General features: G+C 39.7%; 1 protein-coding gene and 1 long non-coding RNA gene across 4 annotated transcripts in view; both read left to right on the top strand.

The window, feature by feature from the left end:
• GALNTL6 (polypeptide N-acetylgalactosaminyltransferase like 6) overlaps nt 1-26,381 on the top strand; it is a 964,319-nt gene that overhangs the window by 855,634 nt on the left and 82,304 nt on the right. The gene's annotated exons all lie outside the window — the stretch shown is intronic.
• On the top strand, nt 1,474-23,116 carry LOC115652406. The gene is made up of 3 exons (XR_004000639.1): nt 1,474-1,592; nt 19,640-19,646; nt 23,105-23,116. It is a non-coding gene; the product is annotated as an uncharacterized LOC115652406 (long non-coding RNA).

Genomic DNA, 26,381 nt, shown 5'->3' with positions numbered 1-26,381 from the left:
TTCTTTCCCCTATTTAACTTGGCACTATTTGAAGTTCATTAATATTTTTCTGAATATGAAAGTTTCTTTAAAAATTCCAGGGTAAAGCTGGGATACTTGACTAGTATATAAGAATGGCTGTGCCCAGTAAGATGATTGATTGTCTTCAATTGTAGACAAATGTCATCTGTCTCATCTAATGATTATTATTATTAGATAATTATTGTTGAGAAATCTAATCTCTTAGTTAAATAATATGTACCAATGTTGGAGTATGGCAAAGACCATCAAAAATCTGCTTCCTGCAGAAATTGCTGGACTTATATCTCCATCTACTGGTAAAAGGAATAATGTCTCAATTCAAATGCTACTTTTAAAAAATCAAAGCACGGTGCAAGAAAAGATTTTAAGTGCAAATCATCTCTAGATAGGTTATTCAGTGGGACTTTATTCAGACTGATTAAGCCAATGACCTTAAATTCATTGATCTATACTGACTAGTCATGGCTTAATATAGAAAAAGGTATTCTAATCCAGAAAAGTAGAAGTTTCTATTTAGAGTCAGCCTGGGAATCTTGTCAGCAGGAATGCACTGACATGTCAGAGAACTAGATTTAGAGGAGGTCTCAAAAGGCTTTTTTCTATATTGTTCAGTGGAACTTAGCAACCTCACAAAGGTGACATAATTAAGATAATACTTAATCATGCCATGAGTGCAGGGGACTGGACTAGATAACCTCTCGAGGTCCCTTCCAGTCCTACGATTCTATGATAATTAGGTTACAGGAGAATGATGAAAAACATCTGCTCTAACAAAATGTTCAGCCAGATAATCCATAGAATCGTATTGATTTTGGTTTCCAGTGGGGACAAAAGGAAGGTAGGCAAGATATCCTGATTGCTCCATAGCAATTAAACTTATTACATATCACTGTAGTGTTGTGTGTATCATGCTACCTGTGATAGCGGGCTATCTTTGCTGAAATGTAAGTGCAGCATATGCAGTGTGAGTCAAGATATTCAGCACCATGCCTTTGAAATGTTGTTGTAGACAATTAAAAATAACATTTCTTCTGCTATGATTGTGTCCATTTCCATTCAGCATTGATTTTTTTCCTTCTGTTTCTAATGAAGCTTGAAATTAACACAGTTTTTTGTTTGCTTCCTTGTTTACAACAACATTGATAATATTAGCACAGCTGTGGAAATAGCATTTATCTAGCTACTGGATGGGCGCTCAAACTATTTTTAGGTAGATCCCATCTAACCAAATGTTTTTGTTTTCTGAACTATTTGAAACTTTCTGAAGTATCTAACCTTTAATTTCAATGCCTTCCAGCACTACATTTAGAAGGATATTTAGAATTCAGAGCATATTCTCCATACACATTTTTAAGAAAGAGCAAACTTTGAGCCTAAACTAGTTGATCGTTCCCATTTAACCTCATAAAGTTTAAGGTCAGAAAGGACCACCGTGATCATCCTAGTCTGACGTCCTGCACATTGCTGGCCACAGAACCTCAACCACTCCTGAAACAGACCCCTAGCCTCTGGCTGAGTTACTGAAGTCCTCAAATCATGGTTTAATGACTTCATGTTACAGAAAATCCACTGTTTAGTAGAGATGTTGTATTATTAAGAAATGTAAGTAAACAAATGCTAAAAATGTGCTTTGTAAATATAACATGGTCATCATTCTGGAGACAGTGAATACACTGCAGTGAAAATATCTTGCAACTGGAAAAGCATTAGGGAGAGTGGTACTGGTGAAAGTGATTTTGATATTGAAACCATGCTACAAGATTTCTGACCTCATTGTCAGTTTGATATATGTTTAAGTAAACAAAGTAAATTTTAAGTAAACTTTAGTGTTCTCTAGAAGGTCAAAGTCCATTTGTATTAAATAGTGAACTCATCTTCCTCAGTCTATTATTTGTGTTGTATCCAAGCATTGATTTCTTGCACCACAGTAATGTGCCAGATAGATGGATAGATAATTGATTTATTTATACTTCTAACTTAAAGTAGAGGATAAGACAGAGAGAGGGCTTTGGGGCATCTTTTATCTGTTTTTCCAACATGGATAATTAATCCTAATAACATAGTCTTTTGGAGATACTCTTGTTGGGACAGAGAAAGGAAGAGTGAATCTGTGGTTGTGAACCACAGCTTGAGCTGTGACAGCTCATCACTGTGACATAGCAGTATTAGTGACTGACAGTTTGGCAGACTGGTTGGCCAAAAGAGAACATCAGGGGAATTTCATGACAGCTTTCCTTTCTGCACATTTGATTTTTCCATATGTTTAAATTATTCAGTGTTGCTGCTGCTGCTAAATCAAAGAATCTCTAGGGATGGTAGTTAGCCAAACAACAGTTAAAATCAGGAAGAAAGAAGTGTCCCAATTATCTATTAATTATTTTGGTGAATTCTTGGAACTGTTGTTTAAAATGCCAATAGAGGAAACTGTAAGGCAGGATTAGAAAACTCCAGTGATAAGTCATTGAAGTTTATGACAAAATTCCCATTGACTTCAGTTGAATAAAGATTTCACCCCAACAGATGTAAGAACAGGGAGGCATAGACTAAACTAACATTTTTGTCTTAGTTCTCATTCTTAAAGGTACTTGAGAAGCTTCTCACTCCTGTGGATAGGCTAAATTCTTCAGTTATTTTTTTCTACATATCATTGTTGGTTGAATATCCTCAGTCTTTTCCTATGATGGATGAATTAAGGATTCTGTGTCCTGGTGCCTGGTTGGTCTTTGTTGGTACAATAGCTGCAACCAATTGAGTAGGAGTGGGGAGCAGAAGAGAGAGGTGACATGACTTGTATGCTAAGCTATAGATAGCCCATTCAATGTGCTCCTGGTCGTCTTCAATTTTTTTTTTAACGTGGTTATACTCCAGGTTTAAACACTTTCAGGTGTAAGTATGATTGCATCAGTTGTTAGGACTGAGATTCTGGAATTGGAAATTGATCCAGTATTGGCTAATTATTGGGTGTGCAGGCCCTTTAATACTTGTGGGGGAGTTCTTCACAGCTAGCTCTATTCTATTTCAGATTTGCCCCTTAAAAGTACCAGTGGAACAGGGAATGTGGTCATTGATGGGGAGAGAAGTGATCTTAGGGAGTGGTCTGGATTTTTAAAGAAGACGCCATTCCACTTTTAGTGTCCAGGGTTTGAGCTCTGTGAAGTAAGTGGGCTGGAACTTCCTTCTTCCATCAGTAGTGAGGGACAATGCTGACTCATAGTAGTTTCCAGTTGGTCTCTTTCTGACATCCAGAGACAATAGGTTTTCTGAGAAATACAGTCTTTCTTCGTGGTCATATTGTAGCCCTAGCCTTTTGCAAGACACGTTGGAAGGTCAGGGAATATATAAATATCTTCCTCCTCCACAGCTGAGAGAGACCTGGAAGGAAGCAGAGTTTGCTGATGGTCTTTCCTAAAACATAACAAGTAAACCGTCTTTCTTTGATTATTCTGTAATACTTTTTTTTTTGTAATGGTTTTGTGGATGATAGCTATGATGAGCATCTGAGAGAACATGGACATGCTTTGCTGCAATTTTTCCTCTAGATTGAAATAAATCCCTAAGCAAGGCAGTGTTCTTTGTTTATTAATTCCATGGGCATGTCTGTTTGTCTGTTTGTTTGTTTGTTTGACTTCTCATAAGGAACTCTTGAGTGTGGCCTCATTTAAAACTTTTTCTTTACTTCACCTACATTAGTGAATGTATTCCTATTCCTTTGTAAGTAGGGAAATAATATTTGTATTTTGGGTGTAAAACTGAGGCACAGAGTGTGTAACTTGCCCAGTGTGACTCAGGAAGTGTGTGGCGGAGCTAGTAATGGAGCCCATAAGCCCCAGCCCAGTGCTATAACCACAGAAACATCCTCCCTTTCTAGGCAGTGGATTTGGGCAGTTATGGCTTCTGCTGTATCTCCCAACATCACCTCTGGGGCCTGTGGGAAGGAAATTTCTCCCTTCAGATAAGGAGTTGAAAGTAGTACAGCCATTCATGTTGTGATTATCTGGTGATACTAATTCCATAAACACTGGGCCTTTAACATACTACCCTTCTGCTGTTTCCTGCCATTTTTGTTTCAGTTAGGCATGCCACCCTGGTATTTGTTATGAAGCATCTCAGATAAAACTTCATAATGCATAATACAGTAGTATGCTAAATTCTAACGCAAATGAAAACATGTGGCAGAGGCCACTCCCATTTAAAACCCCACCTTCCAGGCCTCCTTGCCCCAATCTTTTCCAGCAATGATATTTCTAGAATATATTTTCTTAATTCATTTGTTAATTAGTAAGTGCACTACAGTAAGTTGCCTCTTTGGCATACAAAATATTGAGCATCTCCCAAAATATTTTCCATCAGTTAGTTGTAAATAGAGTTAGGCAAATAATATAAAAAAATTCCCAAACATTTGGATTAAACTTTTAAAGCGAAAACACTCCAGCCTCCTCTTTTGTGTTCACTTTTAGTGGTGTCCAAGCAGTTTAATTTTATTGCCCAAATATTTATGGAAGTCATATTTCAATGTGCTTGCATGGGCATTCCCAGAAAACACATTTTAAATGTGTGCATGTCAATATTCACACTGGAATGCGTGCATGCTCAGTGGCACTTGAACATTTGTAATAGTGGAGTTGCTGAAAGCCAGCCCCCTTACTCCTGTCCGTGCTTCTCTCCCACCCTGAGTGGGGGCCGAGAGCAGGGTCGTGGCTCCGGAAGGGAGATCCTGGACCAAGGTAAGGAGGCCAAGGCTGGGGCCACAGCTGGGGGTAGGCTCAGGAACAGCAGCCATGACCCCACGACTTCCTGTGGGACACACAACTTTTGGCGCTATATGTTGCAACCCCAGTATATTACTATTCCAACACTAATTAAAATGTGGCAAACATGGGAAGCTTATCTCGACCATCTTAATTAAAGCTTTTGATTGAAAATCAATCAAAGTAATACTTCAGAGTCTCCCCTCATTTTCCCATAATCAAAAAAACTGCACTCTATAATCAAGCCTTAAAGCACATAATTGAGTTTTCATTAAAAATAATAATCTTCTGTACAGAAGGTCAGAATAGTGCCACAGGAAAACCAAGCATCATCCCTGTTACTTAAATTTATTATTACTTGCATAAAAGTTAAATGATCCACTCCAGATATTCTTATACTGGATCTCAACATTCACCACCTGTATAAACTACCATTGGTACGAAACTGTAGAATCAAACTGTGACTGTCAGGAGGACAGTTATACTGTGCCTTCTAGCAGCACTGACCTCACGATCCCAGAGCCTCTAAAAGGCAGGTACTAACTTACTGCAATGATGTATTTTTTATATATATATATATATATTCTTACTAATTCTTTCATGCTTTGTCATTATAAGAAAATCCATTTGCTTCTGAAATACTCCCTTGTTATGAAGTCTTTATGACCATTAAAAAAAAAAAACGAAGTAACCATAGTACCTCTGTAAATCTCAGCCAATTGGTCTCTTGTACAATATATGTAAGAAAACAGCATATGAATTAATTCATCTTTTTTAAATTTAGTGGCAGAGATTTTGGATGGATTTTTGTTTTAACTCTTCTATTGACTTATTCATTTCCTGAGTGAAACTGTTTCTTGGATCAGTGTAATTTTCTCCAGAACCAATATGTAATGAATTGAATTCATTAAAACTGAGCTGGGGAGAGAGACCTTTTTTAAAACGTTGTATGCCTGTGTCCTTGCTTTCCATTTCATGTGCTTTTACTGTTTGTAATATCAGCAAATGGCTGAGTGCAAGTCAAGGTGAAAGAGGTCCACTGTAACCCATTAAGTGTAACATTAGTTATGTCAGTCCTTAATTTACAGAGATGTGGCCTCTAACTTTTAGTTCCAAGCAACTATACTATAATCTGAACATGTAGTTATTTTTAAACTTCTGCTTTGTCTTATCCTTGCCCACTTCACAGACCCAGTCTCTCTTCCTCAATTCCTCTCTATCCCTGGTATGATCAAAAGCCTGCCCTTCTGAAACTATTGCCATCTTGATCAGCCTACCTGTGCCTCATTGATTCCCTTTATGTCCAAATCTCCTCTTAAAATGTATGTTTTCCTCCTTTCCTTTGTCTCCCAATTTCTCTCTCGCTCTGTTTTGGGCCTTTATAACTGAAAGCTTTAACTGTGTTAATTTTTGTGAGGTTTTTTTAAATAATTCAAGTGCCAAAGTGTCTGAGAGAGAAATCTGAAGTTGAATAAGGAAGTATTTCTCACTGAGGAGAAATGTCCTGAAGTCTTCTGGTGAAAATTGTTTTTGATTTGATCAAGTAGCGATCCTTTGAAAATCACACTTTGTGCAGGTACAGCATATTGATTTTTAACACTCTGTAGCAGTGTTTTGAACAAAGATAGGCTGTGCATGTGTACATTCCTAACTTAGTAGTGCAGTGAAAATATGTAGTGAACGTGCACAGTGAAAGAAGTGGGGATTCAACAGAAGCCTTGCCAAGTTTAGAGACCTGATCCAATTGAAGACAATGTAAAGACTTGCATTGACTTCAGTGGGCTTTGGACAAGTCCTTACTGCACATCTCATAAGGTGCACAGTAAATGCTGCAGGATTCTACATTCACTGTGGTCTATTGTAAGGTGATCATTGAATTATTTCATATGATTTCAGGAAATCTTTGTGTTGGAGGTAATCTAGAGGTAATCCTGCTTCATCCAGTACAGATCATCAGAGAATCCTGGGGATCTGCAGGGGCGGTGAGAAGAAGGCGTGTATAGGAGCTAATGTGTTAATGGTAGCAGCCAATGGAAGTTCATAATGTTTCATCAGCTCTTCCACTGTTGGCCTTTGAGGGTGGTTAAGATTTTAATTTTAGTGCTCTGATTTTTGGCAGCATTCGTTGAACTTTCAAGAATGAACAGTGGCAGTTAAGCATTTTTCCTATTTGTCAGAGGGGATCTCTGTGTTGGTCTGGATCTCTAAAAAGCAACAAAGAGTCCTGTGGCACCTTATAGACTAACTGACATACTGGAGCATAAGCTTTCATGGGTGAATACCCACTTTGTCAGACGCATGTGGAATTTGTGTTGTGATATTCATTTGGAGGCGCTAATGTCGTGTAATTCATAGCATAGAAGGAAGGGTGTTCTTCAAGCTAGTGGGTTTTTGTCAGTGGTGGAAGAACACTATATCTTTTTTTGGTTGTGGAAGCCACTCCTGTCCTTTCCTTTGTCTGTTGTTTTTTAAGGGCAGAGAGCATGTACAGAACCTAGAATAAACAGTCATAATCCTCAGTGGGGTGCTTGGGTGCTACTATAATACTTACAATAGTATAGAACCTTTCTGTGAAATATGTCAGGTGCTAGAAGTCAGTGCAACAGCTGCATAAAAGGCATGTCAGTTTCAGGTACATAATAAAAGGGAGATCGCTGTTGACTTCACAAAATCTTAAACATACTACACAACTCACTCAGTCAAGCTGCAGTTAACAAGTATGGTTGCCAGTTTGCCATTTTCCTAATTTTGTTTAATGGGGAAATCTGCTGTTTTTATCAAGATGGCAGTGTCACATAATGGACACAGTTGTACACATGACATGTCTTGATTTTCTGACTGTTTACATCCCAGTATTTGCAGAATTTCTATGATCCATCCTAGAACTTGCAGAGTTTAATCTCTGCACTGATCTCTGTATAAAGTATAAGCTCCCACAGAACCGGCACAGAATGTAGAAGTTCTGCATCTTCTTCAGTCCCCATCCCTGTAGAACTTACAGTCCCATAATGGTTAATTCAGAATCTGTAAACTCTACAGATAATTTACATTCTTCATTTTAGAGTGTGGTGATTTCTTGGAAGAAGTGTGTGTTGGGGATGGACAGGACCGGCGCTAGGGGTTTGAGCGCCCTAGGTGGACAGCAATTTCGCCACCCCGCGCGCTGGACCCGTGGCTCCGCTGGAGCTGCCGCAGTGGTGCCTGCGGAGGGTCCAGTGCTCCGTGGCTCCAGTGGAGCTGCCACAGTCGTGCTTGCGGGAGGTCCACCGGAGCTGCGCGAGCAGCCGACCATCCGCAGGCACGACTGCGGCAGCTTCACCGGAGCCGTGGAGCACCGGACACTCCGCAGGCACCACTGCGGCCCCCTCCGGCAAAACGGCACCCACCATTTATTCTGGCGCCCTAGGCGATTTCCTAGGCTGCCTAAATGGTAGCGCCGGGCCTGGGGATGGAGTGAGGTTTGTTTTCTGTGGTTGTGTGGGAGGAGTGCATAAAGTGGTCTTACAACTCACCCATGTAAGAGTTTTGAGGGAACCTGATGTTCCACAGCTACCTAAGGTAAGGTGGAGTTTACTACTGACATAGTGACTGTAAACTCTGGCCTGGTCTACACTACGCGTTCATACCGAATTTAGCAGTGTTAAACCGAATTAACCTTGCACCCGTCCACACAACGAAGCCCGTTATTTCAATATAAAGGGCTCTGAATATCGATATCCTTACTCCTCCCCGATGAGGGGAGTAGCGCTCAAATCAATATTGCCATTTCAGATTAGGGTTAGTGTGGCCGCAATTCGACAGTATTGGCCTCCGGGAGCTATCCCACAGTGCACCATTGTGACCACTCTGGACAGCAATCTGGAGTCGGATGCATGGGACAGGTAGACAGGAAAAGCCTCGCAAACTTTTGAATTTCATTTCCTGTTTGCCCAGCGTGGATCGCTGATCAGCATGGACTGTACAGGAGATTCTGGATTTGATCGCTTTATGGGGAGACAAATCTGTTCTATTAGAGCTCCGTTCCAGAAGATGAAATGCCAAAGCATTTGAAAAAAAATCCAGACAGAGGCCACAGGAGGGACTCAACACAGTGCTGTGTAACAAGCATAACGGAAAGCCAAAGAATCAAATGGACTCTCATGGAGGGAGGGACGGGGGACTGAGGACTCCAGCTATCCCACAGTCCCCTCAGTCTCTGAAAAGCATTTGCATTCTTGGCTGAGCTCCCAATGCCTGAAGGGTCAAAAACATTGTCCCAGGTGGTTCAGGGTATATGTCGTCAATTTAACCCCCCTCCCAGTGAAAGAAAAGGGAAAAAAATCATTTATTGTCTTATTTCAATGTCACCGTATGTCTACTGCATGCTGCTGGTAGACGCGATGCTGCGGTGCTGAACGGCAGCATCCCCTCCCCTTCCTTTCCTGATGGCAGACAATATAAAAGGCTTGGAAACCGTCTCCATCATCCCGTGAGTGCTCCTGGCTGGCCTCGGTGAGGTCGGCCAGGGGTGCCTGGGTAAAAATGGTATGAATGCAAGTACCAGTCCTGTCCTTGTGTGTAGGATTTTGAAAATTTACCCAGAAAGTTTGATTTATTGTGATCCATTCATGCTGGGCTTCAGTTTATTGTTCCAAGAAAACTGCCTTTTCCTGAATCAAGAACAGTCTTCAGCAATTTGTTAAACTCTTTAACATGATCAAGGAACATAATTTAGTAGATGATATGTGGGGGAAGAATCTTCCTGAATCACTTAGTCACTCAAGTATGTCTCTCCTAGGGGGAAAAACCCTGCATAGCAATTACACCTTCTGTGTTGCAGTCAGCCTACCAAGAAGGCCATAATTTGAAACATTTTATTGTAACATGTTATTTTTAAAGATTAAGAATTAAAATACTGTTCTAGAATATTAAGCAAAATGTTTTCAAGCCTAATATGTGGGAAATTACATTTAAGTAATCCTTTGAATTGGCAAATCTAGCTGTCATTTTCCTGAAAATATATTATTTCTCTATCCAAAAAGTGCTACCATAGAGTGAATAATTACTTTTTATTTAGTAAAATATATTACATTAGAAAGATATTACATTAATCATCACCTAGAGTATGCATTGTTTATGCTTCATCAATGAACCACTCTTCCGTACTTTCAAAGCTAAAGACAAGCTATACATACAGAAAAGAGAGGTGGGGGGGAAATGAAATACATTGACACTGCTATTTCCTAAGAAACACCAGCTTCTCATTCACATACATTACTTGTCAAGCACATGATTCATACTCATTGCTGCATAGTCGTCTTTTGTCTGAATATGCACATACACACACATACATGAATATATCAACATAGTGTGGTGAACTTCACTATGAAGAGCTTTGGAGAGCCTATTAAATGATCATTATTGGTTCGTTTGTGTAATGTTCATTGTGGGGATGGATGCCAGTGTTCATGGCAGCAAGAGATTGTAGGTGTTGCAATTATATATCCTGGAGTATTGTACAGCTTATTATTTGTGCACATAACAAACAATAATTCTCTCACGCTTACACACAAGCTACAGACCTACTGCTGCAGCATATCAGCTCTCTACTATTGTAAAAGTGGACCTCTAGTGGCATTTACCTTGTGCTTGCAGTGTTCCTGAAGTTAGGGCAGCCAAAATAAGATGGCACTTTTCACTGTTCCTTCATTATTCTTCAATAGTTACTTCAGAAGAAGTTTCTACTGTAGATATCAGTGTGTTCTGCATTTACTATAATCTTATCCTACAGCATTCTTCTCTGCAACTGAACCTAAACAGGAGGCACACCCTTTGGTTCATTGCTCTCTAATCTATTAAATCTGGCAGGAAGTGAAATCAAGTCTCAAGGTGATTTTCTCAATAGTGGAAGAGGGAGAGGGAGGTTATTTCATATCTTTTTCTACATGGGGAGTTGGACTGTGTCAAGTTGTCACCTTGGGAAATGCAGGTATGTGAACCATTCTCAGACTAAGAGAAGGGTATCTAAAGGATATGAGTACAGAAAGGGTGATGTACAAGGGAAGCAAATCACTAGTACAGAGCATGCTATGTCAGATTTGCCTGAAGTTGTCTGTGTTCTGGGAACAGAACAGAACAGAGACAGAATGCTGACCTTTGCTACTCATCTTTTTTTTAAGGAAATGCACTCAGGCTTTCTTTCTCTCTTATTCATTGCCAAGCAATTGTATCTTACTGCCAGTGGAGGTCTTGCCCTCCAGGAATAGGTACATCCATAAGTGATTGAATGGCCTTGTCAAGAGTCCACTTCAGTGACCCCAAAAGACAACTTCGTTTTGACTGTATTGCTTTTCTGCCTCCAATAAGAGATAAAGCCTCATCACTGAAACAGCAAACACCATTATGAATGGGATTGTTTAATGATGCACAAGATTTTTTTTGTTTCTTCTTTAGTTATTTTTTTCTGCTTTCTCCCAACACTAGTTGTTAATGGAATAGCATCTTCTGTAATTACAGCAGTACTATGAGGTTACCTTGTAAATTATAGCTCTGAGGGGAAAAAAACTAGCTAATGAACATGGTCAGGGGGTTGGAGATTTGGGGGGGGGTATCTTATTTGATTTATTTAATTATAAGAGCTTTTTCTTTATAAACTTCACAACCCTAGAAAAGATTTTAAAGGGATGCTGTCAAAGCTTATCACAACATTTGCCTTGTTTTTCACGTTTCAATCTGTTTCATTGCATTTAGTTTTGGGTGATTTTTTTTAAATCCTCCATTGATTTTGTTTTCTTGAATGTGTGTGTGTGTGCGCGTGTGTATGTATGTATGTATAGCTCTCTCTCTCTCTCTCTATATATATATATATATAGACAGAGGGCTCTATATATATAGCTATATAGAGAGAGAGCTATATATAGCTCTCACTCTCTCTCTCTATGTATATATAGTTCTCTCTATATATAGCCCTATATATATAGCTCTATAGAGCTCTCTCTAGATATAGCTCTATATAGCAAGAGCTCTAGTTATAGCTGACTGAATATTGAAATAAATGCTTTGCAAATATGTTCATGAATAAATTACTTAAATTCAATCTGCTTCTATCTATGGGGTCATGCCATTTGTTCTTTACAGTATATAGACACCCACCAAGTATTCTTGAAAATGTCTGCTAATTCCAAAAATGGCATGAATTTGTACCTGCATTTTTTAGCATTCAGCATTGTGTGCTCTCTTTCTTAATAAGCTTCAGTGACCTAATCAGAGAGCAAAGTGATAACTGTGTGATACAACAAATCTTGACTAGTGAGCAATGTGCAAAACATTTGCAAACAAGGAAGCTGAGAATTTAAAAACAATCAGCCAGTATTTACAAATCAATACTAGAACTGGTCAAAAATAAAAATGTATTTTGTGAAAAAATATAAAGTGTATAGGATTTAATTTTAATGTGTTCAAATTCACCATTTTCAGTTTTTCCCCAAAATGGTTATTGAAATTTTTCACCTACTGAAAATTTCTTACAGCTCTTGCTCTTTCTTTCTCTTGTTGCAAACCTCCCACCCCCACCCCCTTAGCCAGGTCTTGAGATTGCTGAGTAGGAGTGGGGGAACTTAATATGTTGTTTGCTGCACTCACTTCCTGCAGTATTGCCCAATCAAGGAAGAGTGAGACTAAGTCTTTCAGCCAGCTGCCTCCTGTCCAGACAAAGAAAGATAGATGTCTCCAGTGGCAGGCAAAAATATGCAAACTTTAGCAGCTAATCAAAAAAGCAAGAGGTGTCTGCGGCCCTCAGAAGCATAGGGAAAAGTGCAGAAAGATAGAACTCCCCTCCCAAAATCCAGAAGTTAAAAAGATCTGCTTGCACCACAGCCGTTCCATAGGTGTTTGGGAATGGAACATAACAAGGGTAAAATGAGCTCCTGGAACTCAATGTTCCCCTTAGAGAGGAAGTCCTTTAGGGTCCTGAAAAAGGCTTTTGCCCTTTTCCTCGGCTAACAGTCCCAAACTCCAACACCTTCCGACCCATGCAGTTGTCACTGTAGACCCTACTATACTTTCACCAATAGGAACACTAAGGATGTGGTACTGAAAAGTAAAAATGGTGATGGTGTGAGTTCCTGGAGGATTAGACTGAGGTTCCATGATCATTGTGTCGGGTAGCCTGAGCAGTTTGACTGCCTAGAAGAGTTAAACTATATGAGCTATGAAGCCAATCTGTACATCCTGCATTTATACTGTGTGATGGTTTGGTACCAAACTTAGACTGTGAAGTAACTGAGAGTCAGATTGAAGCCTTGCACAAAGTCTAAGCATTAGAAAGGGCTGGAGTTACATTCAGACTTGGTTTAAGTGTGCAGCTCTAACTGATCCTTGTATTTTACAAGAGCTATTACTACTATCTTTGCATCAGTATCAGAAAGATTTCCTTACGGTGCCCTGTTAGAAACACCTAACACATTTGGGGTTCTCTGTAAAATAATGTTCTTAACTGCTGTCTCTGAGTATCCCTTTCTTACAGAGCCCTACCTTTCAACAATTGTGCAGTCAAATTGAGGGCCACTCAGTTATAATGTAGGATTTGACCTTGATGGAGGAGACCTGGTGTGTAGCCTATAGTATACTGGTGACTGTAAAGCCAGTTCTAACAGTGATGGAAACTGGAGTTTCCTTGGCCAATTTCTTACGACACTATCATTTTCTCTTCTAGTTCTTTTTGTATCTCTTGATAGTTATAGAACCAATAAGCCCGTTTTAAAAGACCTATTATCATCCAGTCCATTTCCCTGCCAATGCTTGATTGCTCTGTACAGGATGTTTGTCAGTGCCTTTTTTTAAAGTCTAGTTTTAAATGCCCCAAGTAATGGGGCTTTCACTAATGGATTAGTTGGAAATAAATCAGGATAACAGGTTGCCCACAATTTTCCCTGCTCTTCAAACATTTGCTGAAAGAAATCTATATTTATTTTAGCTATATATTATTTGTCTAGCTAAATCACAAAAAAGATCATATTTTCTGCAAATACTACTGAATTTATATACCAATCTAGCATTGCATGGTGCTCCTGCACAGGAACACACGTGGAGCTTTGAAGTTTAATAAGCTATAAGAATTTTGTAGTATGGTTTCTTAATTGTTGTTATGGTTCCCAACATTCCTTGCAGAGATTTCACTATGGAGGTGCTGTAGATATTCCACTACATATAGGGCAGTTATGATACAGTATATAGGTGCTATTTTTGTCATTTCTTAGACTGACATGCCTCATTTCAGTTCATTTTCATAGTAGCCTGTGCCAGAGCTACCCAGCAAGCCAGAAAATTCTTGCAAACTCCTCTTCATCGTTATCTGGTCTTCAAGGGCCAGATCCATAGCATAACTCTGCTGACTTTACTTTGCTACATTAGCTTCTACCATCTGAAATGACATTTAGACTAACACAATTAACTATGCAGATGCAATTGCAATATATATATATAATGTGTGGGTGTGTGTATGTGTACACACTAGAGAGAGAGAGAGCATGAGTGTGCGTGTGTACCATCTGAAGGTCTAGTCCCAACTTCCCAAGATCTTTTAGTTTGGAATCAGAATCACTATATTCTGAATTTTAGATCTATACTAGTTACTGTCACAGTGTCCTAGCAATTAAAGTTTGTAAGCAGCGATGTAGTAATCTGCTTGTTTTCCATAAGTCTCTCAGGGCTTCCCAAAATGCCTTTGGGGACCTCTGTCAATCACTATGGGTTCCCCCATCAGAATCCAAACAGTTCCGAGATGAAGGATTATTACCTTAAACCAGTATTTATAGATCTTGTTCACAGCAAACAAGCTGACAGGTATCTCCACCCAGGTGGGTTTTGATGAGCAGCAGCCAATTGAGCTGTGAATGTCCAGTGTTCAACATGAAACAACCTTGCTTTGAAATTAACATTCTACTTTATATGCATACACAAGTAATCCAATTAGATATAATGTAATTGCTGGCCATTCATCACAATAGGGATGGATAAGAGGAAACAATTCAAGTATCCTTTATTAGTATTCGTGAAGTTCAGCACCCTAAGTAAATTCTCTTTCTCGCACTAACGTACCTTTTGATCTAGGGTTATTTACTACCGGGCATGCCTAATAGCAAATAAACAAGAGGAGATAGCCACGCTTCACACTACAGTTATATCTTACAAGTGAATTGGTTTGAACACACCATGACCTTTTAATGTTCCTTTGATTTCTATTACCATGTGAGTGAATTGGCCTGCTGGCAACCTGTGAGACAGCATCACAGTCACATTTAAAAAGTGAGCAGTTACCAATAAATAATGCAGCAGTTGTATCCCTGCCACTGTGTTATTTCCCTACACTGAGAATAGAAGATAGCTGTGGTATCTCCGCTGGTAAATTTTTACTTTCTAATGGCAACTGCTGCTTAAGATTTTCTTTTGCCATCAGAACATTTTGTTACCAGTTACTGTATATTACTATAGGGAATGACAAACTCACATCTGAATTTTAAAAATCAGACACTTGATATCACTATTTAAGTGAAGGAACAAAATAAGGTAATAGAAGCCTTTCAGAAATACCTCAGGATCCTGAAGTTAAAACTCTCAGAGGAGTTCTTGTACATAGATCAAAATATGGATTCTGTCTCTCTCTAACATATAATATTGGTAAGACAAATTTTCCTGGGTTCTTAATACATGACAAATGAGCCTATGCAAGTGTAAGGAGATGTCCCTATGCCTGGCTTTCATTTTATTTTTATTATCATGGAGATGGGGGGGGGAGTGTGTGTTTGTTTCATTTCCTTTTGATTCGTTAGGAATGAGAAAGCAATTCCCCTTTTTGTGGAGTGATAAAAAGGAAAGTTGATTTCCTTTGGCTTCCACAGCAGTGCCTGCCCATCTTTACAACAACATCAAATTAAAAGCAGACACTACTATGGGACAACAAAGTGCTGATTCTCATCAGCTTTCAGCTCCTTCATCCTTTACTGTGAAGTGGATTCCAGTGTTTTTCTGTCAATTCCATTTTTGAGAAACTGCTTTCACAGCTTTTACAAGAAAATGTCATTGTGCCTCTGGTGCAGGCAAGGAGGAATCTAATTTCATTATAGTTAAGTGCTTGCCTCCCCATTACCCTCCATAATAGGGTATGCCTGCTTCCCCATTACCCTCCATTATAGTGTAACATAGTATATTATAGAGCTTTAATATAATAAATAGCAAGGATGAGGCCAAGAGCACATTTCAGGAGCCCAAATTACTTTTGGCCACATATCTGCCTCTTCACTTCATTGTGTTTGCTGCCTTTTCACAACCTAATTACAGCATTCTCTGGAAATTGCTGTCCACTGGTAATGGGATGACCACCTTTATGTAGCACAGACCTGAAGCTAGGCAGGCTTTGGTCTTCATCCTTGCCACCATGTAACTGCTTCAGACTTCCATATTAATCCCTAAAGACTAGAGTAAATGAAATATTAAAATTATCTTTTAAGGCCATTCCCCTGAAGCCTGGATTAGGGCAGTAGGTGTACATAAGGAGAGTGCGGGTGCAGTTGCTGACAGTACTATGGATGGGTTGATCAAAGGAATAACATTCATCCACATCCTCTGCTCCGTGGCAGATCACAGGCCATATCATTAACTGGGTGTCTCATCTGCTTAGCAAGGTGTAAGACCCCTGTCTCCTTGAATCAGTATCACTGTGTGCATGTTCAAGGGATCCTGAAGAAAACACTAATTCCATCCAAGAGTGTGTGCCAAGCGGCAGCATTAAAAAGGATTTTTCTAAAGAAAAGGAGCAAGGTATTGTAACTGTGTGGCTACTTTTTAATAATCTTCATTATTCAAGATGATCTTAGGGGGAGGAATAAAACCCTTGTCATCGTTCTGCTTTGGTCAACTAAGTATAGACTTTACACATTTGCACCCTATAATATTCACTGTCACACATACAAAACCTTGGTTTGCAATGAGATACTAGGTCTGAAAATGGGGGTGGGGGGGAGGTTGGTGAGTATTTGAGTTTTTGTCATTGAAATCTCTTTAATGTTTGTCTTTCAGAGAATTTCTTCTAGTAGAGTATCTAGGATGGACAGTACTCTGAAAAATAATAGAGCTAAATTTCTGGCTTCACTGCCTCTCCTTTACAGTGGCTTTAACTGCCCCAAAGGATCCTTCAAGCTATCTTAAACAACCCTCTGGGAATACATCCAGCACTGGGGTCATGTAGATCTAGCTTAGGCAACATTATGCTGGCCTGTCTGCAGCACAGGGATATGCCAGGAGTAGGAGGAGGCATGGCTGGATCCCTTTGTGCTCATGTTCTTTTGGTCTATGAAGCAGCAAGGTGTATGCCATGATGGGACAGGGTCTGGCTGGAGCATTTTATGCTCATAGTCTTTTGGTCGATGGAGAAGCCCATTGACAGATGTTGGGAGAAGACATGCCTGCCCCTGGAGCAGCCTAGAATTCTGGGGGTGAAAACACACATTTACATAAAGGTGTAAAGTCACTTTTTTGGGCTATTCTCCTTGTTCTGCATCTCCTGAGAGGCATAGCTCAGAATCTGGTCCATGTATATATCTGAAGGATAAATTCATAACATACAGTAACTCCTCACCTAAAGTCATCCCGGTTAACGTCATTATGTTGCTGATCAATTAGGGAACATGCTTGTTTAAAGTTGTGCAATGTTCCCTTCTAATGTTGTTTTGGCAGCTGCCTGCTTTGTCTACTGCTTGCAGGAAGAGCAGCCCCTTGCAGCTAGCTGGTGGGTGGTTGGAACCAGGGTGGCCCGGCAGCCCCACCTATCAGCTCTCCCTATCAGCATCCTGCTCCCCTAAGTTCCCTGTGCAGCAGCTGCTCAGCAGGCTACCAATTGCAGCTGTCCCTCCCCCCCACTGCCATGTGCTACTCCTGCCCTATGTCTTGGAGCTGCTCCCTGAGACTCCTGCTTGCTGTGGGGAGGGGGAGAAAGAGGAGGGCTAATGTCAGGGTGTCCCCCTCCCCCTTGCTCCTGCACCCCACTTACCCCATCTTCCATAGAGCAGGGGGGACACACCAGGGCTCAGGACAGAGGGGGCTTGCAGAAGCTGTGGTCTCAGGGGAAATGCGTATATCTCCCTCCATTCCTTCTGTCTTGTAGAGTGAGAGAGTTAACCCTTGAGTGCTCAGCCAATTACTAGCTCATCATTTAGCAGTAAGGGAAATAACGCCCCCTCTGACTCCTCTACCTCAACCAAGCTTCACAATCATCATCGCTATGTACCAGTATTAAATTGTTTGTTTAAAACTTATATTCTGTGTGTGTGTGTGTGTGTGTATATATATATATATATATATATAATCTTTTGTCTGATGAAAAAGATTTCCCTGGAACCTAACACCCTCATTTACTTTAATTCTTATGGGAAAATTGGATTCGCTTAACATTGTTTCACTTAAAGTCGCATTTTTCAGGAACATAACTACAATGTTAAGCGAGGAGTTACTGTATTACATTTGTAGTATTAGAATTTTTTTAAAGGAATAAAGTAATAATTAAGAATGACTCAATAATAAACTCTCCATGCTCATTGAACCTGTTATAATAATGAATTATTATTTATTACCTGTTATAATAATAATAAAAACGCGATTCTGGGATGCATTAATGGGTGTGTTGTAAACAAGACACGAGAAGTCATTCTTCCGCTCTACTCTGCGCTGGTTAGGCCTCAGCTGGAGTATTGTGTCCAGTTCTGGGCACCGCATTTCAAGAAAGATGTGGAGAAATTGGAGAGGGTCCAGAGAAGAGCAACAAGAATGATTAAAGGTTTTGAGAACATGACCTATGAAGGAAGGCTGAAAGAATTGGGTTTATTTAGTTTGGAAAAGAGAAGACTGAGAGGGGACATGATAGCAGTTTTCAGGTATCTAAAATGGTGTCATCAGGAGAAGGGAGAAAACTTGTTCACCTTAGCCTCTAATGATAGAACAAGAAGCAATGGGCTTAAACTGCAGCAAGGGAGATTTAGGTTGGACATTAGGAAAAAGTTCCTAACTGTCAGGATGATTAAACACTGGAATAAATTGCCTAGGGAGGTTGTGGAATCTCCATCTCTGGAGATATTTCAGAGTAGGTTAGAAAAATGTCTATCAGGGATGGTCTAGACAGTATTTGGTCCTGCCATGAGGGCAGGGGACTGGACTCGATGACCTCTCAAGGTCCCTTCCAGTCCTAGAGTCTATGAATCTATGAATCCTCGAACATTTTACGGGAGCGAAGGAGAAGAACACTAAGCATGGAATCCTTGGGAATTGAGAAAAGTCATATGAAGCTAGCCCACTCCTAAAGCACACTCATGGCTCAGAAGTACGTCAGCTGTGCATACAACCATTTTTAACAGAGAATCTCAAAATGCTTCTTTGCTTATGAAACTACTGAGAACATAAACAAAAGTAGGCCTTGGACAAGGATGATAGTTCTTTGGTTTATTCATTTACAATCTACAAAGAGGATAGATATTGTAAATGGATATTAATTCTGTTGCACTACTATCCCTATATATTCTTAGTGCATTTACTTGAAAATATTGATGGAATATATTGAACTATCGTTATTCCTTAGAACTTGTTAGGTGGTAGTAGAGTTACTGTACAACCTGTATGGATAACCTAGAGGATATGTAGCTGGCCTTGCTTTTCATTTGAAGATAGAAGCTTAATCTCAATTAAGATGTCAGTTTGGCACAAAGTATCACTTGTTATAGCTATAGACTCCCTTGTTAGCTAGGACAGCTTTATTCCTGTTAAAAAAACAAGATGTATACTGAGGCAGAACATTGGCCTAGCTTTAAAATTCCAGCTCAATGTACCCCTTGGGGAATAGAGAAGAGACTTGCAGTTGCACAGTGTCTCTCACTTGTGCCTCCTATTGACCTATGGAGTTCCCTTTCATAATGTAAATAATTGGATTTTTACAACAAAGAAGGGCAACTTGCCAGGTTTCTGGGATTCTGTGGCTATGAAGAATGCATACACAGAATCTCTCTGCTGGCTTTCTGACCTTGAGTCAACTTTTAAAGCAAAATCTAAGGGTATGGCTACATTTGGAATTTCAAAGCGCTGCGCCGGCAGCGCTTTGAAGTGTGAGTGTAGTCAGAGCGGCAGCGCTGGGAGAGAGCTCTCCCAGCGCTGCATGTAAACCACATCCCTTACGGGTGTAGCGTGCAGCGCTGGGAGCCGCGCTCCCAGCGCTGCTGCCCTGATTACACTGACGCTTTACAGCGCTGTATCTTGCAGCACTCAGGGGGGTGTTTTTTCACACCCCAGTTGCAGTGCTGTAAAGTGTGAGTGTAGCCAAGGCCTAACTTAGTTTTTCCTTCTGACAAGATGAGGAAGATTTTATCTTTTCCAAAAAGAGATGTTTAGTTTCAGACATGCCTCACACTGAACTCTTTCAAAGAGAGGCCTGAATGTAGGTTCTCAGTTTTGGACAGTGTAATATTTTGCCTTGAATGGAATTTTCTTTAATTTTCAAAGTTGATATTTTCACAGAGAACAACCCTGACAAATGATTTCCATTGATAAAAATATATATTGTAAATTAAAAAGAGCCAGGATCCAAGTCCAGGTACAGTTTTCACTTCAAGGACTATTTCTGTTTTAATTTATATATATATATATATGCCCCAAACTTTGTATTTAGATTTCTCATTGTGGTTCAACTGCAAGGTATGATTTTGTCAGGAATCTTTTACACCAACTCAAAGTATAACTTAAAAGTTTATCCACTGTGGGCTCCATGCTAGGAAAAATATACAAAGAAGCCTTGTTAAAACAAGGCTTTAAAATATTTATAACTCACACCTCAAGGACTTTCTTCTCTTCCTTACACTATCTGCCTTTGGTGGAGCAGGAGGATGGACTGACATTCATATTAGATCAGTTAGAGTTTTTTGAGTTTTTGCTTTTACAGTTCCTTAAAAGTATTAATATACACACGTGCATATGAATATGAGTACATATATTTAAGCTTGCTTTTTGATTGCTTTTACTGTCTGTGTGTGTGTGTGTGTGTGTGTGTGTGTGTACACACGTCTACATGAGTTTGTGTGTATATATGCATAATTAGATTTTCATTAAATTCTAATTAAAGAAACCTAAGCTTGACTTTTACACATTGCAGCAGTGTTTTACTGAATATAAGTGGTAGGTTATGTAAGAGAATTCCTGGTTTCTTAGTGTTTATAATTCCAAAGTATTTATTGAAATGCCAAAATAACCACAATATTTATTTAATGTTTACTTAAAATTAAGTACAGTGAGTTTCATATAACAGTTCACAAAGCTATCATGGGTGAAATTAATTGATGTTTTTAAAGTACTTTAATAGTCTTAGATGAAAGTCACTTTATAAATGCAGAGTTTTATCATGTTTATTCAGTTCTGTTCCTAGTGGGCAAGTTTATGCCACAACTGGCACCAATATGAGCTCACGTTGGCAGTCTTAGTACAGACGTCATCGATTACATGGGTATGGAAACTGAGCTTCCTTCGCACTCTTAGCAGTGTATCTTCCAGGTCAAGTCTGAGGCACAGTGGCAAGGGCACTATAGGAAAGTTTGTGTGGCTTCTGCCTATCCTTTCCTGATCCAGATCCTAGAGGTATCCATTCTTCAAGGCTATTATTACAGCATCTTTTCACAAGTATGAAATTCACAAATAAGAATTATTTTAGAGTGAGAATTAATGGAACGCAATTATTAAACTGAAGGAGAAGGAAACAGTAATGAGGATGCATAGAAGGGTCCGAATTAGAATTAGGCAGTGCTAGGCATGACAGTAACTCCATTGTGGTTAATGGAATTACACTAGTGTAAGATCAGTGTGATGAGAATCAGACCTTTGTTTCTTACCTAATTGCATCCATGTACAGAAAGGTGATTTATATGTAATATCAAAATGGGGAGTCAGTATGGGAGGTTTTAGGCTGCTTAAATTCCTCAGAATTGCATCTTCCAACCTTGTTTATGGGACTTGGCAGCACACTGAATTTATGGCAGCTTCTTACCTTGCACAGTTGACATGCCTCGTGACAGTCTATTAACTTGTAGAATTCTTTGAGGTTTTTGTTTCCAAAACACACTCAGGAGATATAACAGAGACTGACATCATTTATGCCTTGACTTTCAGAATATATTTGTTATGTTCCACCCTGGAACTTATTGTTGTGAAACGTACAAATTGATGAAATAGAGTTCATTGGACTGAAAATTTGCTACAGGTTTAAAGGTAGAGAATATCCTTAAAATGGGCATAATGTTACAGCTGCAGCTTCAAAAAATGCATTTACTTGAATTATTGAAATGATGGTATGAGAAAGAAGATTGCAAGGTGGTTAGACTGAGTGGAGCTATCGTCATAACATTTTTTCCCAGATCTGGACCTTAGCGTCCAAAATATGGGTGTTAGCATGAAAACCTCCAAGCTTAGTTACCAGCTTGGACCTGGTAAAGCTGCCACCAGCCAGGGATTTATACAGTGCCTAGCTCACTGTGGTCTCCCCAAAACCTTCCCTGGGGGCCCCCAGACTCAGATGCCTTGAGTCTTACAACAAAGGGAAATAACCCCCTCCCCTTGTTTCCTGGTTACTTCCTCCCAGGCTCCCCTCCCTGGACGACCCTAGGAGATTCCCTGCTTCCAGTCCTGGAAACACAAGTACCGAGAGAGCTAATCTCTCTTCCCCGTTACCCAGAGGGTATGCAAAGTCAGGCTTAGTAAATCTAACACAAAGAGATTTTCCCCCTGACTTCTTCCTCCCACCAATTCCCTGATGAGCTGCAGACTCAATTCCCTGGAGTCCCCACTAAAGAAAAACTCCAACAGGTCTTAAAAAGAAAGCTTTATAAAAAGAAAGAAAAATACATTAAAAATAGTCTCTGTATAAGGTGAAAATATACAGGGTCAATTGCTTAAGAAAAAAAATGAATAAACAGCCTTATCCAAAAAGAATACAATTCAAAACACTCCAGCAACTACACATATGTAAATACAAAAAAACAATATAAACCTATTGTCTTACTATCTTTGTACTTACAACTTGGAAACAGAAGATTAGAAAGCTGGAGATAGAGAAATCACTCTCAGAGCCGAGAGGGTCAGACACAAGACAAAGAACAAAGAACTCACACCCAAAATTTCCCTCCACCCAGATTTGAAAAAGTCTTGTTTCCTGATTGGTCCTCTGGTCTGGTGTTTCAGGTTACTCCTTTCCAGGTGAAAGAGACATTAACCCTTAGCTATCTGTTTATGACAGCTATAAATAAGGAAAGACACTAGTGTGTTACAGAAACTGTTAGCTAATATAAAACTTTGTTGTTACATTTTTAAAATCATGTTACATTACTATCATATTTCCATCATCTATAATTACAAATTGTAAGTTTATAGAAGTAAGATCTCTCCTTTATAGTTTGCATCCTGAAAACTGTGTTCAGTGATGTCATAATCCAAAGTGTGACATGAGAATTTCTCCCATAGTAACGAATGGTCACAAGCGGCAGATACGGTATCCATGAATGAAACAGCCAGGAAAAATAAATAGGCCTTGACCCTGCAGAAGTGCGTGGATCCTCATTAGGGCCTCAATTCAGCAAGCACATGCTTAAACTTTGAGATCCCAGTGCAGAATTGAGACCTTAAAAAGCAGAATTCTGGGTAGTCAATTTGGGCTTACTAGGGACTAAATAAAATGCAAGCAGAGGTGTAGCGAGCGCCCTCCGTACCCTCCAACCGGAGGGGGCCCCGCAAGGAAGGGGGCCCCTAAAAGTGGCAAAAAAAATGTAAGGTATAATAGGTAAGTGACATTTATTGACGCTATTGCACAATCCATGTCGGTTTTACTGACAAAACCGTGAAGTCATTATGATACATCATAATGCTATTGGCTACATCAGTTGTCTGTCGGTCAGTTTCGAATTTTAGTTGGACCCATTCAAAGAATGTGTTTTTGCGTTCATAATAGCGATCAGCAGATAAATGTTATTAATTTAGTTGTTTAGTTTTTTATCGTTTCCAACGCAGAAGTGTGCTTTGTGATGTCTAAGAGAAGGTATAAGAGCGGAGCTAGTAAACGAACGGCAGCAAAAGATGCCGAGAAGGAACTTGAGAAAATTCCAAAGTTGTCAACGTATTTTGCGCTGCAATCCAGCGTACAGGTACACATGAAACGGACAGCGCTAGCAGCGACGAATCATATCCAGAAGTATCCAGAAGTGCTTCAAGTGAGGTCGAAGGTGAAGCCAGTTGTTCTACCAAACAAACTGTGACAGATATTCCAGCTGCTGCCAGGAAAGAAGTATCTGAATCAGAACCACTGACTGATGATCCAGGAGATTGGCCGTCTATAATAGCGGACAGGCAAGTGTGTGACATTGTTGCACGTGGCCCACCGCAGCAGAATGAAAGTTACGAATTTCTATTTAACGAGGAAAGACGGAGGTTCACAAGTACTCATTTCTATCGAACCATGGCAAATGGCAAGAAAATAAGATGTTCATGGTTAATGTACTCAGTTCAGAAAGATGCCATTTTTTGTTTTTCTTGTAAATTATATGGCACTGGCGACATACCGCTACGTCGTGGAACATCTGCTTGGAAAGCACTGTCAAAAAGACTTCAGCAGCATGAAACAGGCAAAGGTCATCAAGACTGTATGGTGAAATGGTTTGACCTTCGGTCAGGCATAGTAAACCATACATCTATTGACCAACTCGAATTGCAGGCTTTTCTGAAAGAAAGAGATTTCTGGAGAAATGTTGTCAAACGCATGGTTGATGTCGTTATTTTCTTGTCCAAAAGAAACTTGGCATTTCGAGGAAGTAATGAAAAGCGCGCCGATCCTTCGAATGGCAACTTTTTGGGACTGTTTGAATTGCTTGCAAAGTATGATAATGTCCTCAGCAAACTTTTACAAAGGATTAAAAAGGCAGAGACACCTGTTCAGTACCTCAGTCCACAGATCCAAAACGAGCTGATTCAACTTGTTGCCAGTAACATTCAAGAGGCCAACATAGCGCAGCTTAAAAAAGCAAAATATTATTCAGTTAATTTGGACTGTACACCTGACGTGTCACATGAAGAACACATGTCTGTGGTGTTATGCTTTGTTGAATGCAACGGTGAAGATGGTGTCAATATTTGTGAAGTGTTTGTTGATTTTCTTAATGTTCATGATACAACTGGTGAGGGCTTATTGGAAGCATTTCTTGAAAAGGCAAACAACTTAGGAATAGACATTGCTGACATGAGAGGTCAAGCTTATGATAACGGCGCAAATATGAGAGGAAAGAATAAAGGAGTTCAAGCCCGCATGCTAGAAATAAATGACCGTGCCTTGTATGTACCATGTGGAGCTCACACTTGGAATCTTGTGATCTCAGATGCGGCAAAGTCATCGAAATATGCCGTTGACTTTTTCGGTCTGATTAACAGAATATATGTTATCTTTTCTTCTTCACCTTCACTTTGGGATATACTTCAAGAACATATGCCAATATCTGTTAAAGGGTTATCGGACACTCGTTGGGAGTCGAGAATTGATGCTGTGAAGCCATTGCTTTATCACCTTGAAGAATTGTGCAATGCTTTGTCATCTTTGCGCGAATATGCGCTCGAAAAGAAAGATGGCAATACAGCAACAGAAGCCGGTGCACTTTTAGACCATGTTACTGCATGGCCTTTTGTTCTGACTGTGTACACGTGGTACGATATACTATTTCATGTCAATAAAACCTGCAAATTAATTCAGTCACCAGATGTGTCAATTGATGTACTGCAGGCAGAAGCTGGTGCTACAATGAAGTTTTTGGAAGACTATCGAAATATAGGCTATAACTCTGTGGTCACAAATGCATGTGAAATAGCAGAGCATATGGGTATTGAGCAGGTGTTTCCAGAAACCAGGGTGCGACATAAGAAGAGAATGTTTGATTATGAATGTGCTGATGATTTGAGTCGTCTTTCTGCCGAAGAAAAATTCAAATCGCAGTTCTTTCTTGTTTTCACTGATCAGGCCATATCTTCCGTTTTGTTGCGATTTGACCAACTCGTGGAGTGGTATAAGTTGTTTAGATTTCTGTACAATGCTAACAGCCTGAAGCAGTGTCACAGAGAAAATGAACTGGAGAATCACAGCAAAAATTTTGAAAGAAAAATGGGAGACATTGATGCCAACGAACTCATAATGGAATTGAATCGTTTTATTTATGTCATCGAGAAAGAGAGAGGACTTGTCACTGCAAACAATTTTTTAATGTACATATACAAGAACAGCCTTCAGGAGATATATTCGACTCTTTGCATTTGCATCAGAATTCTTCTGACCGCACCAGTTACTGTCACTGGTGCTGAAAGGAGCTTCAGTAGAATGAAACTGATCAAGAATATCATGCGCTCAACCACGACAGATGACAGGCTTTCTGCGCTTGCAGTTATCTCAATCGAAAACAAGATTGCCAGATCTCTGGACTATGATGCATTGATTAACCAATTTGCGGAGAACAAGGCTCAAAAGAAGCGCTTTGCGTAAATACGGAATATATGTACACTGTAGGCCTATGTATACATAATATGAAC

Source organism: Gopherus evgoodei, chromosome 5, assembly GCF_007399415.2.
Source record: "Gopherus evgoodei ecotype Sinaloan lineage chromosome 5, rGopEvg1_v1.p, whole genome shotgun sequence".
Lineage (NCBI taxonomy): Eukaryota > Metazoa > Chordata > Testudines > Testudinidae > Gopherus > Gopherus evgoodei.
The sequence above is the reverse complement of the archived record's forward strand: the minus strand, read 5'-3'. Positions and strand labels throughout refer to the sequence as shown.